At 41.0% G+C, this 13,572-nt stretch overlaps 1 long non-coding RNA gene across 3 annotated transcripts; it reads right to left on the bottom strand.

Annotated features, from left to right (window-relative positions):
• Nucleotides 1-1,650: 1,650 nt before the first annotated feature.
• LOC146575209 (uncharacterized) lies at nucleotides 1,651-13,572 on the bottom strand. 3 transcript variants are annotated; one of them, XR_014892078.1, is made up of 7 exons: nucleotides 12,822-13,572; nucleotides 11,310-11,642; nucleotides 10,855-11,229; nucleotides 9,872-9,918; nucleotides 9,416-9,562; nucleotides 7,158-7,290; nucleotides 1,651-5,677 (listed from the first exon to the last, which is right to left on the bottom strand). It is a non-coding gene; the product is annotated as an uncharacterized LOC146575209 (long non-coding RNA). The 3 variants fall into 3 exon arrangements; XR_014892080.1 differs by lacking the exons at nucleotides 10,855-11,229; nucleotides 11,310-11,642 and having other exon boundaries at nucleotides 12,822-13,408; XR_014892079.1 differs by lacking the exons at nucleotides 10,855-11,229; nucleotides 11,310-11,642; nucleotides 12,822-13,572 and adding an exon at nucleotides 10,802-10,852.

Below are 13,572 nucleotides of genomic sequence, written 5' to 3'. Positions count from 1 at the left end.
TCATTATAAGCGCCTATTCTACTAAAAGATCCAAGAGAGAACAACCATTTTAATCAATTAAGTTTAAGCATATAAGCAATTACTCATGCATACATTTTATCATAGCTAAATGCTGCCTAAAAACAACTCCTGTGTGTTAACACCAACTTCATTTTAACACTCACATTTCCTATGTTATAACCCGTTTTTGGTATAGCCTTTTTATTTCATTTTGCTCCTTACCCCTGGAGGGTCTTGGGTCGATTTGTGGCTATTTTCAAATTTTGATTACATGCCATTTGCACAGTGTTGAATGGACTATAGCCAAATTCTCCAAAAAAAAAAAAAAAAAAAAAAAAGTTTGATATGATTTTATTTCAAAATTCAAGTCCGACTTCCTTCAATTAGCTTCAGTGGCTAAGCTACAAATAAACTTACACTATTGGGCTTAGGGTCGATTTGTGCCCCATTGAAAGCCATTATAAACGCTATTTTTCACTGCAGAATTATTACCGTTAACATCTGGGTGACGGCTTAGGTTTCGTTTTTGTTTTGGACAAGAGGCCTTAGAATTGTAATTTTATTTGTCCACCGGGTGGCGCCCTTGCTCCACATTTGACCCGGGGCTGGAAAACAGCAAGAGCAACAGCGGGCTGCTTTGACAGACCTGCGGGAAATGAAGCCTCATTTCCGGCGTGCAGCAGCGGCTTCGCCCGCTGATCGGGCGGGACCATTTTCTGTCCCTAGGACCGTTAGAGTAACAATTTCTGCTTCAGTTTTACCATCTCTAAATGATCAAAAACCCCAAAAGTTATAAAATAATCCTAAAACCCATTTCAAATTAAACCTTAAATTCCCCCTTTTTTGACACATCTCATGTGTCAAACTAAAAATGCTCCACCCAAGCTTAGGAAATTAAAAGAAAAATACAGTTAGTCATATCATCCCTCAAAACACCTCAGCAATCCTCCTCTCAGGTATATTTGCTCCGACCCTGCAAACCTGTCTTTAAGGAATGAAATCCATTTAATCATCATGTCACATCTTTTCGAACTCCCGGCTCTATCCACAGCCTGCATCCTTGGAACTTCCTAAAAACAAAACCTGAACTTCACATTCCATACTCAGTTTTCCCCCTTATGATCCAATCTGTGTTATAAAAATAAACTTAGAACAGTTATCAGTCATGTGTTTCTTCAGTTAATGGTAACATGAGTTATATCAAAAAAATGTTTCCCCTTTAGCATTCTCCCAACAATATACTATAATACCATAATCTAACCCCAGTCAATAAAACAGAAATTTTCTCAAAGCAAACATCAGCAACCCAAAATCAACATTGCCAGAATTAAGCCTTCCACTCCCCTTGCTTATGGCAAAAGCAAAGCAAACCCTTTCTCTTGCTGGCATGGCAAGTGGTTTGTCCACATTTATTCATCCCCACCTTCATCCAGTCACACACACATCCACACCATGTATTCACACCAGGTATTGCTAATAGTGGAGCCTCCCGCGCAAGTAATCAGATTCTCCACTCTCAGCAAAATGAGCTCATTCATTTGTTTTATTTGTCATAGTAAAATAGTTCTTTATGCTTTTGGACTGGATTGACTCGCTATTATTGTCCCGATTCGTATTTTGAAGAAAAGACAAACGACTACAAAGTCCCAATAAGGTGCGTCAAAACAAGGATTTTATTGAAATATATATGGGGGGGAGAAGTAGAGCACGATCACTCAAACAGCGGCGATCTTCCCCGAACAATACTTGGGGTGTAACATACATATGATGACCAGTAATATGCGTCACCGCAGATGAAAAACAACATGCATGTTCCCCCCCCAGTTGTTCTGCAAAGCCCACCATGGCGTCCCTGGTAAGGTTTGAGAGCCTCAGCAAATTATAATGAACATAATTAATGCGATCAACATTTTTATTTGGAGTTATCCATAGGAACACACTTTCAAATCCTGCTGCTATTTGGTTAACTAATTTATATTCATCAGGAACTCCCCTGGGAACTCCAATCGAGTCAATCCAGGTAGGCGAGTCAGTTCTCGGGTCATAAATCTGTGTACCCGTTGTGCTTCTTTCCCTCAACATGCGTCTCCTACATCTGACTGTCAATGTACGCGTGTCATGTTGTGGAATGGCTTTTACCCTACTCCCTATTAGCATCAATGGTGCTCCTAACCGCACCATAGCACATGTCCCCACACTCCCCAAAGGAACATGCACCAAAAGGGTGTGATGTCCACAGTAATAATACAACCCACCTCTAGCCCATGTACCTATTATGGTGTTTGGGTCACTTACATTATTTGTGGTCCTTCCCGTGAGCGTCCTCTCACACCAACTAGGGTCAATTTCTCCCAGAGTGTATTTCACGGCGTCCGTAGAAAATTCAAAACAGGTGTAATTATTTTGTTTAGGTATGAATGAACCTGTCTGCGTACGCTTGTCAATTGGTGGATATAAACTTGACAGTGTGATGCAGTCACCCGTGGCCACAGCTTCTCTAGTTAATCTCAACATGCAATTATAACCCCACTCATCCTCTGGATACAGAGGCGCAGGCTCAGTAAACAAACGAGGTCTAGCTGTAGCACAGGCAACACAATCATCTACATGCTGTTCCCTAGCATTTTGAGCCACCCAATCCAGCCAGAGATTGCTGTCACTGAATCCGGTGGCACGTTCAATTAAATCTTTTCAGGCGAGTGTAGTCAACTGCAACTACCTTCCTATCTGAGTTTTGGTTAATTTTTATCAGTGATGTCCCATTGTCCCTTACTACAGGCCTCATTGGTTTAGCTTTACTAAGAAAATTAACTTTTATTAACCTTTTTGGATCTATCCCTACAGTTTCCACACCCAGAACTAAATATAAGGAATTTTGACACCACCAGTTCCCCATTGACAAGGTCAATGGATTCTGGGCCGGACTATAATCTCTCTGAAGTTTTAGCTCATTCTCTGGCCCCTGCTCTGACGCCTCCCAATCTTCCCCAGTGTAACCTTTTACCTGATCCCAGTTCCGACACCAATTGGCATAAGGACGACTTCCCCTTTCACAATATGTGTTCACAGCATAATCCCAACACACCCACACATTAAATCCCCTCCAGCTACTGTCAGCTCCCTTACAGATAAAAACGTTGCACAAATCAAACGTGAATGAAGTGGTGGACCCATTAACATAGTCTAATTCTAGTCCACCATATATGCTGAGGCACTCATCCCTTTTACCTGAGACTTCACGCTTAACCTTCCTTGGCAACGCAATCAATTTGGACTCTGAAGCGGGTAGACTTCTGCGTCTGGGCAATTCACCTGTCTGCCAAAAAACAAAGAAACATTAGAACACTCACGCACGCCAACACCCCAGTTATTTTCCAATCTCCCCACAAGCCCATGGTTTTGGTTCCCCTACTCTCCTCTAACTCTAGGCTGGAGCCCCAGCCTATCACGCTTCACGCCTCTTTGGCACCTCCTCTTTGAGTGAAGAGACGCCCCGGATCCTTCTCTTCTTTCTTCGACTTCCCAGGTAGACTATTTGGGGATGAGCTTGTCTCCACCAAGCTCTCGTCTGCCACTGCACATTGAGACCAATGGAACCAGGTCTGGCCTTTCCCCTTCAACTGGACCGCTGTTGTGGTACGAGCGTTCACTTCAAATGGCCCCGTCCACCTCGGGTCTTTCCACTTTCGCTTGATGACCTTCAGCCACACCACCTTGGCGTCGGACCTGTCCACCGTGGTCACTCCTGCTGCAACCTGTTGTGTGAAACTAGACACAAGAGCTTTTAATTCTTTCCAATATTCTGCATGCGTTCTGTTACTTTTTATACTCTCTTCAGCCGGGACTGCCGTCCAGGGACCTGGAAACTGTCGTCCTGTCAACAGCTCGTACGGCGTGAAGCCTGTGGATTGGTTAACAGAACATCTTATGATCATTAATGCAATGGGCAGGGATGCGACCCAATTTAGCCCCGTCTGAGCACAAATTTTGTTCTTCAAATTTAGATTCATCCTTTCTACTTTCCCTTGGGACTGAGGATGATACACAGTTCCAAACGTGTGTTGCACCCCCAGCCTCTGTTCTGCCTCCGCCAAATCTTTGTTTTTAAAATGGGTCCCATTATCTGACCGAATTCGCTTGGGGAACCCATACCTCCTTTTAGACAGGGACTTTCAATCTGATCAGGTCCCCACTGGTAGCCTTCTCCTCAGCCAGTTGTAATCTGGAAAGCCCACCTTATATTTGCTCTCCCGAGAATTTGTCACCGCTGTTATTCACTGTTGCAGGCCTGCTTAGAACAAAAATGAGAAAAAAAAGAGAGCTGATTATTAGCTCATCAAAGCACCTGACAGGTTTTCTTTAAGTGCACTGTTACAAAAATAATGGGCCCCTTCTTAGACGTCCATGTTTAATAAAACTCCCTCTATTAAAAACAAAAACAACCCAAACCTAACTGACAGAATCAACCCATCTCCACAACAACCTCAAAAATCTTAAACAAAAAGTTGTGCCACCAGAGTCCTGACACTCCCAGGTCAACTCATGTAATTTCACCTCCTCAATACACCGAAAGTCTTGTTAAAACCACACAATTTGCACACAACAATCGCCCCCTTTATGCACTTTAACATACTTAGATTCAGCATAAGATAACCCCATTACAACAACGTATCAACACTAAACTATAAATTTCCTATCCAAATCTGCTATGCTTCCTCTCCTGAAAGAGAGGCGCACACACACACACACACAGTCATCTCTCAATAAGTTGCTGTGACAAGACAAATACATGTTCAAACATTACCACCTTGTTAAATTATTTTATTTCTTTCTACAGTGATCACTGGTTTTGATCACTCAGTACGAGGGCACTCCTAAGTCACTCTTTTAAAACTACTTCAATCACTTTTTCTTTTTTCCATAATTCACTCCCTTGTCATATAGCTTCTTTTGAGTTATTCCTCAACTTCAAACTCAAGTGCATTTTATTCTTTTTTTTTGCCTGTCCCGTTTGGTTCTTTGGCCATCAGAATTATTGTCTGAAGGCGAGAAAAGATGCCCAACGGATTTACTTTACCAAATTGACCATCCCAGCCTTGCCGTAATGGTCTATTTGATTCATCTTTTATGGTTTATTTTCCACTCGCTTTGCCCATTTGCTCTCTCATCTGTTAAATCTTCAGTTTGGTCACCATAAATTCATTTTCGTCTTGTAACTGTGTATTATGCCACAAAACACCGTCAATCCAACACTGCGAGGATTGACGTTCTTCCTCGCGTTCCTTAACCGCATTGACGGCCACACTACTATTTTTTACTGTTCTCTTAAGCTTTATTTTGGAATCATACATTTCAATGACCTCTTCTAACTTTCTGTCTGCAGCATTGGCTTTGTCTTCGTTTTTTAGTATTTTCCTCGTAAAATTGCTGCATCTTATTTTTTATTTTTTATATTTTTTATTTTCACTCGCTAGATACGGGACTGACTTGAATGAGGAAAAGAAAAGGGAGAAAGGAAGAGGGGGGAGAAACAGTGGAGAAGAGGGACGGGGATAAAGGGCAGAAAAAACCTCGCGTTTTATGGTGACTCCTGAATTTCCTCCACTTCCTCCTCATCCTTAAAATACTCCGGATGAGTGTCCACAGCATTGTTCAGTCTGATGGCATCCTCCATGACCTGGACAACATGATACCATTAGAATGACATCATAGAATGAGGGGTGTGACCAGAGCCAGAAATGCACTCATTGATCCTTTTGTTGATTTATTGCTATCATACACTACTAATCAACTAATCGAAGTGCAAGTGTCACAGTCTGTTATTTATTCTCCCTCCATGCAAGGCAACATCCAGGGGTGGTGCTGTGGGTTCAGCATGGCTGGCAGCCATTGTTCAATCATGCCTCCCCTATTTCAGTTGGAACGCTGGGGCCTGGAGGAGAGAGCTGCGGACTGCCATGCACCATGAGCAGCCGATGGGAGCGAGAACAGTCGCAGTTCTTGCTTTTTCTGTTGGGGGAGGCCCAAATAGTGCCATTCAACCTTCAGCAGCAGCAGCAGCAAGGGGCTGTTTTTACAATGTCTGCCAGGTAATTCTACACCGACTGGGTAGAGGGCATCAGAGGGCCACTACTGCCATTTCTGAGGAGGACAGATGGAGCTGGGGGACAGGCCCTTCGCATATGCTAATGCACAATGCAATAGCCAAAGACCACTGGAAATTAAACCAAGGGGCAAAATATACAGCCCAAGGCTGCGGTTCGCTCCTGCGTGTGTAACGGAGCAAAGGTGATTTTATTTTTTCCACAGTGTTTTTAAAGGAGGGAAACCTTCCTCCAAACGGACAGAGCAGTGGAGTCGCCAAGGGAAAGCACACAAATTAAAAACTGTGGAGCCTGCGGCTTAATTTGACTCAACATGGGAAACCTCACCCGGCCACGGAAAGGATTGACAGATTGATATTTATAGTTAAAAATATAAAATGAATTAAAACAACCCTGGCCAGGGGACAACACAATAAAAATCAATAAAACACAACATTAAAAGTCCAGTGGCGTCCGCCACGGTACACTAAAACAAAAAAACAACTCTTTAAATGAACAAAAAAAAAAAAAATCATGGAAAGAATTTCCACGTGATTAAATTGCTTTATTTTAGCATTATGCAATTCTGTTACTCCAACTTAATGCACTCAAGTCGGACCAACTTAATTAAAGATTGATTCATCAATGTATTTACTGCATTTTGATCCAATATATTTTAATAGTGTTGATCCAACAAAGAGTTTTGTTCCAACTCAATTCAGGTTTTCTCCAACTAATTTACTAAATTTGGTCCCAGCTTAAGTTAATTGAGTTAAACCAACTCATACAAATTAAGTTATTCCAACACAAGTCTTTAATGCTAATAGAAAACACTTTAATCACATGGAAATTCTTTCCATGATTATTTGAAGTTAATTTAAAGAGTAATTTTTTGGAGCATTTAACAAAGTCTAGAGTCTGGTTAACATACATTTCACTATTACATCTAAAAGGTAAATACAAATTTGTCATACACATCTTTTTGTTTTCTCCAATTTCTAGCAAATTTCAGGTTCAGTGAATAGACCAGACCAAGCAACATTGTCACTGCAAAAACTACATTGCCCAACTCACCCATCACTTCCACCCCCTCTAGAACAATCATAACATCCTGAGGGTCATCGCTGGCTCCGCACCCTCTGACCGAATGACACAGATTCCAAAGACTGTCTCTGCTATGGCAGTGGCCATGCTTTCTATCAACTTCCTGTGACAATAAAACAAACAAATTTAAAAAAAAGATAATGATTTCTCACTAATGTCCATTGCAAACAGTTTTAAAAGTACATCTGTTTTACATTAATGTAAAATACCTAAAAGCTTTATTCATTCAAGCCTTATAATAATGTAAATGTAATCAAAAATGACTGCCCGATATTTTTCCTCACTCAAGAGAAGTTCATTCAATACCTCAACAATGTTCTGTCTTTCAAAATCTTGAGTTGTGATAGGGGTGACTGTGGCACAGGAGGTAGAGCAAGTTGTCTACTGCTTTAATCCCTGGCTTCTCTAATCTGATACTAAAACTATCAATGGGTAACACACTGAACCCCAAGTTGCTCCTGATACATCCATTGAAGTGTAAATGTTACATAAAAATCTTGTATGAATGAGGTTATAATGATATTATAATAATGATAGTATAAAACACTCAAGAATGGTGCGTGTAGTTAGGGCTGCTCAATTAATCGAATTTTAATCACGATTACGATCTGGGCTTTCAACGATCATTAAAAGTGACTGAGCCGATTATTAGCCCCTCCCTCGTGCTTTACTCTCGCGCTGCTCCGTGTGGCAAATCGAGCGCACCTCTTGTTTCCAACACGCGTCACAACAATTAAGAGGACCCGAGGGAAGCTCGGAAAGCTAAGCAGAAGTTATTTGGAGAGGAGAGTGACTGCCGTTGGTTGAAAAGAGGGGTAAAAAAACAAAAACAAAAAAAACTTCAGTGGTGTGGAAACATTATGGGTTCGCCGAGTCAGACATCGTGTGTAAACTTTGCTACGGTGTTGTAGCTGCACCACTGCAAAGTTCACTAAACAGATGTTTACATTTATTTCTTATATTGCAAACATTTGCACTGTTATCAGTATTTGCACACTATTTTATATTATTTGTTAAAGTCATTATTCAATACATTGTTATTGTTAACCTTTACAGTCAGAGCGGGCATGCTCCGTTTTGCGTAACTATTTTTAAATCCCTGTAGAACCGGAACCGCGTAAGCTAGCGCAATAATTTTTTGCATATGAAACCAGAGGAGTCGTACTTACATCTTATGCTATCAGCTTGTCCTAGGTCACGGTTGCAAAAATTGCACAAAACGCACTAGCAGGAACAAACACATAATATTCCAGAAACGCGCTTTGCCGATTTGATCAGCTGTTCGCAACACTTCCCACATTGAAACAGACGTCAGCGCGAACTATCGCACGTCCGCCATTTCCTGCCAGAAACCCGAAGTGACGTCATCTTCGCGGAAACTGTAGTTTTTTTACTTGTAGGCCTTAAACACCTATACTGGTGTTTTTATAAGTCATGTTAGACTTTACTGAATAGTTTCTGGGATGCTTAGAACTCATATTGCACTGCTGGAAATAGTTTATTTTGATGCACATGCTGTTTTCTTTGCAAATTTGAATCATAGGATTGTTTTCCCTGCAGTATATAAAAATTGCTTTATCTCCAAAATAAAACTATGAAGACACTCAAAATAAATTTCCTGTTGTTGTAAACTATTTTTTGCATTTAAAGTTTTGAGGGATAAACCTCTTAAATTTCTCCAAGTAGAAATATATGTAAAAAACGATTTTCAATTTTTTTGTAGTTTATTGCACTTTTTGCAATTAATCAGAATCAGAATACTTTATTGATCCCTGGGGGAAATTATTTTTTGTTACAGTGCTCCATTTTAATGTAGTTACTATGGACTTAATGCATACATATTATTAAAATATGGGCTATAACAGTTGTATTGATGTATAGCAACTTGAAATGCTCCCAATGGCACTATAACATGTAAAAAAATAATATAAGCTCTGGCGGACTTTGTTCTATAGTAGGTCTTAAAGGGTTAAATAAATATCGTCAAATAATCGAGACCTCAATTTCAGTGAAAATAATAGTGATTATCATTTTTGCCATAATCGAGTAGCCCTACGTGTAGTATCCAGTGAGAAACTTAAAGCTCTTACTTTTCCCATTTTAAAAGCTATTTTTTTTACAGCCACCGGTAATTTATAGGAAAACCCCATCCCCTGAAACTTTTTGCATGTAGTTCAAGCTTATCTTTGATCATCTCCTTAGTTAAGGATACAGGCAAGTTAACATACCAGGTAATCCTTCACCAGCTCAGGATCTTCATTCAGGTACACGCAAAGACCTTTGGCGATGTATTCTCTTCTGATTTCAACAGCATCAGTACACAGAGTGGGGGGGGGGGGGGGAAACAAATATATACGGAAATCCATCTCAACGACCTAGCAGTGGGATTAAAGAACTTTTAACTGAATTACCAGGAATTTGTGAGAAATACAGAGGCTATTGTTTTACAGTCTTAATCTTTTCAAATAGTATTCATGCATTTTAGACAATTCTGTCATTCTAATATTGTTTTTTACTTTGTATTAATTTAATCATGCCATACCCCCAATTCAAGAAAGTTTAGATGATGTGTACATAAAATCAGAATGCAATGTTTTCTTGGTCTCAAAACTATGTCACTTACAAATGAATATATTAAATTTTTAACATGGGAATGTGATAATTTAAGAAAAATATTAGCTCACCATGAATTTGATGAACGGGCCTGCCAGCTCTCCAGACCTTTCACCACCTGATAAGATTAAACATTTATTATCTTTACAGGAGGGAACTGCAAGTCTAAGTTTAAGTAGAAAAATATTTAATTTAAAAAACAAAAAACAAAACAGGAAAACATATCTGTTCATGTTTTGTCTTTCCTCCTCAGTGTACTAAAAACACAAGTTGTTAAATAAACCACTCTCCATCAGTTGCAACTTACAAATTTCAACAACCCACACGTAAAATGTAAATTTATCACAACAGTCTCTGTGGTAGAGCCAAACTAGCTTATGTGCAGAGTTTAAGTTATAAACAATATCTATATTTGGAGTAGCTAAGTCTTTCATATTAGGCTATCATGCTAGCATGACATTGTGCTATATTCTTGCACTAATGTGTTAGCTAGCTATCCATCCATCCATCCATTCGCTTCCGCTTATCCTTTTCAGGGTCGCGGGGGGCGCTGGAGCCTATCCCAGCTGTCATAGGGCGAAAGGCGGGGTACACCCTGGACAGGTCGCCAGTCTGTCGCAGAGCTAACACACAGGGACAGACAACCATTCACACTCACATTCACTCGCACATTCACACCTAGTGGCAATTTGGATTATCCAATTAACCTATCCCCACAAGCTGCATGTCTTTGGACGGTGGGAGGAAGCCGGAGTACCCGGAGAGAACCCACGCAAACACGGGGAGAACATGCAAACTCCACACAGAAAGACCCCGGCCTGATGTTGGAATTGAACTCAGGACCTTCTTGCTGTGAGGCAACAGTGCTAACCACCGTGCTGCCGTGTTAGCTAGCTAGAATGGCATAAACAGATTAAAAAAAACAAAACAACAACAACAACAACAACAACAGAACAAATGTGAATAAATAGAACTGAAAAGAATCGACAAACTAATGATACCTTTGTGCAAAAAGTATTTTCATCAAGATGGATGAAGATAGATTCACTCTTACCTTTCCAAGAGGACTGTGGAGCAAACCATGTGCTTTCCTGCCTCTTGTTTAGAATCTCACGTGATCTTGTGATATCGCGAGTCTTTAAGGCAGCTAACCACTCTTGTTAGATTTTATCATGTCATATCAACAAGAATTTAAGAGGTGCTAGTTGGTGAATTTCATGTAGATCTTATATGATTTTATTACGTTCACCTTAGAAACATAAATTCATTGTGTTCAAATTACATGTTAGAGTCTTGTAAATGCAATAAACCACCAAATTTCACTTTGAGTGTATAAGAGTCACTAAGAATTAAAAATCCAGTGAAGCGGTGCAGGAGGGAAACCCGGCGGCGTCCTCGCCTTCCTCTCCGCGTTCTGCGCCCCGGTGCGCTAAAGAAAGGAAGGCAGCGGTAGTCACTATTCTTTTAGGCAGCTATAATTCATTAAAGGGGACAAGTCAAAAGACTTACCCCGGGTGGGCAGAGCTCTTAACTCTGCCCGCCGCTTCTTTGTAACCGCCAATCGGCACCGGCCCGCCTCGCCGCCTCTAATTCCCTGCAGACACGTAATCTGGCCTCCTGTTGCTGCAGCAGTCGGACCGCTCGCTCCGTGTTGCTGGCACTGTATCCTCCTCTCCTGAACGCCAAGCTCCACCAGCCCTCCGGGCTTGCAGGCGCCGCCGCCTGACACCACTCACGCCTGCCCGTCTCTCAAGCCTCTTTCTCCATGGTCTGCCAGGCCCTCTTATTGGCCTCTGTGACCTCCCAGGTGTGATCAGGTTTATAATCAGGTAGGGGCGGAGTCTTTCCAGGACAAGTCACCAAATAAATACCATAAAAAACATGCAGTAAAACTCATAAAAATAAACCAGTGTACAATATTAAAATATTGAAAAGGTAAAACACAGCAAAACATGCATAGTAAAAAACCCTAGATAACTTGTCCCTTTCCACCCCGTGACACGTGACACACACCTTGACTTTGGGAACAGATTGATGTGATTGCTGTGATTGATGCGATATTTGGCCACATTGCTATAACGACACCACTCGATTACTTCACACGCATGCTACCAATAATCCATAAATTGCTGCTTAAGGAACTAAGGACAATACATTTAAATGCAAGTTCTTTTTTCTAATGTGTTGTACAACTATCAAATTCATTTTTTTATGTTACATAGTAATATGGTCCTTACCGATTGTGAAACTAAATTAATTCGTTTCATAGATCTAATCCATACTGCTCCTTTAAGGCAGCAAACTCGCTATATTCTATTCATTATACCAATTAATAACACCAGTGGTAAACAAAAACACTACTTTAAAACAACTCAGTGCAAATAGGCATGCATGTTCATTTGCTTTCAACTCACAACAACAACTCAACTTCCAAACCAAAACACCAACACAAAGGAGTGTGAGTTTAGACAGCACCAGTTAGCTAATCACATAGAACTGTAATCTTTGACATTTGTTTACCAAGTGAACAGCTTTAACATTTAAGCAGCTGTAACTGTTAGTGCAAACACTGTGTATTTATAAGGAAAGAGCTTCAAGTCTCCAGATCTACTAGCTAACAAAAGACACATTACGCTTTCACCTGCTTCTCTGCTTCAACAGCAACAATGTTCCTCTTACGTCAGAGGCACAGCTACAGCAAGTGTAGAGCCAAGCAGCCTCACCAGCGTAACCAGTGTTGCTCTTTTAGCTTTGAATGTTTTAACTTAAATGCATTAACAACTTGTGTAATAATTCTAACAAAAGGTTTCTAACTTTTATCTGTTTGTAACCCTGGGCTACACAACATCCATAAACAACATGTATCCATTCAATATCAATCCAACCAACAAACCTGCATTAACCCAACTATCCATAAAGCCAGCAACCATCCAGCCAACATGCATCAACCCAAAACTCCAACCAGACAGCATGCATCATAGTAAGACTAGGTGGACTGCTGTGGATTCATTTGAATCTTACTCTGCACAGCTGCAGAACACTGTTGATGTAGCTCTCGTCCTTTTCGACCTTATTCCTGAAAAGGCTGGTTTGTTTCTTGTCAGCAGGGTCGATGTCCTTGGGCCACCCCCCTCCACTTGGTTTACTCCACAGCTTCTTGTCTTGTGAAGTTTTGTGTTCACCTGAAAACAACAAGTAGCACCTGAGATTCACACAGACAGGCAATTCACACAGTGCACTGTTAATCAGGAGGTAGAGCAGGTCACTAATCAGAAGGTTGGTGGTTCAGTCCTTGGCTGCATCCCTTGGGCAAGATACTGAACCCTGAATTGCTTTCTGATGCATTCATCAGAGTGTGATAAAAAACACAGAAAAGTTGCTTTTATGAATGGGTGAATGAGGCATGTTCTGTATATAAGAACCACTCTCTTTACTCTGTATGTAATTTCAACCCTTTTGGCAATCCAGTTCAAGCTGTGTGTAGGTGATCAGTTACTGCAGGAGCGTCACACTCATTTTAGCTCATGGACTGCTTCTAGCTTGATTTATCCTAGCCCAATACTAATAAGATAATAATAATAATGAATACTGTATTGATCCCCGAGGGAAAATCCCTCTCTGCATTTAACCCATTCACTCAGAGAAGGAGTGGGAAGACACTGGGCACCCAAAGAGCAGTGCGTAGAGACAGCACCTTGCTCAGGGGTACCTCGGGGGAGCCGTTCAGTGGATTCGAACCCCCAACCTTCCAATCATAGGGCCACCACTGTAC

This window comes from Mchenga conophoros, linkage group LG4, assembly GCF_057382185.1.
Source record: "Mchenga conophoros isolate Kocher_MC1m ecotype Shallow Benthic linkage group LG4, M_conophoros_male_GT1.1, whole genome shotgun sequence".
In the NCBI taxonomy this organism is placed as follows: Eukaryota; Metazoa; Chordata; class Actinopteri; order Cichliformes; family Cichlidae; genus Mchenga; species Mchenga conophoros.
This window is presented reverse-complemented; position numbering and strand designations above follow the sequence as displayed.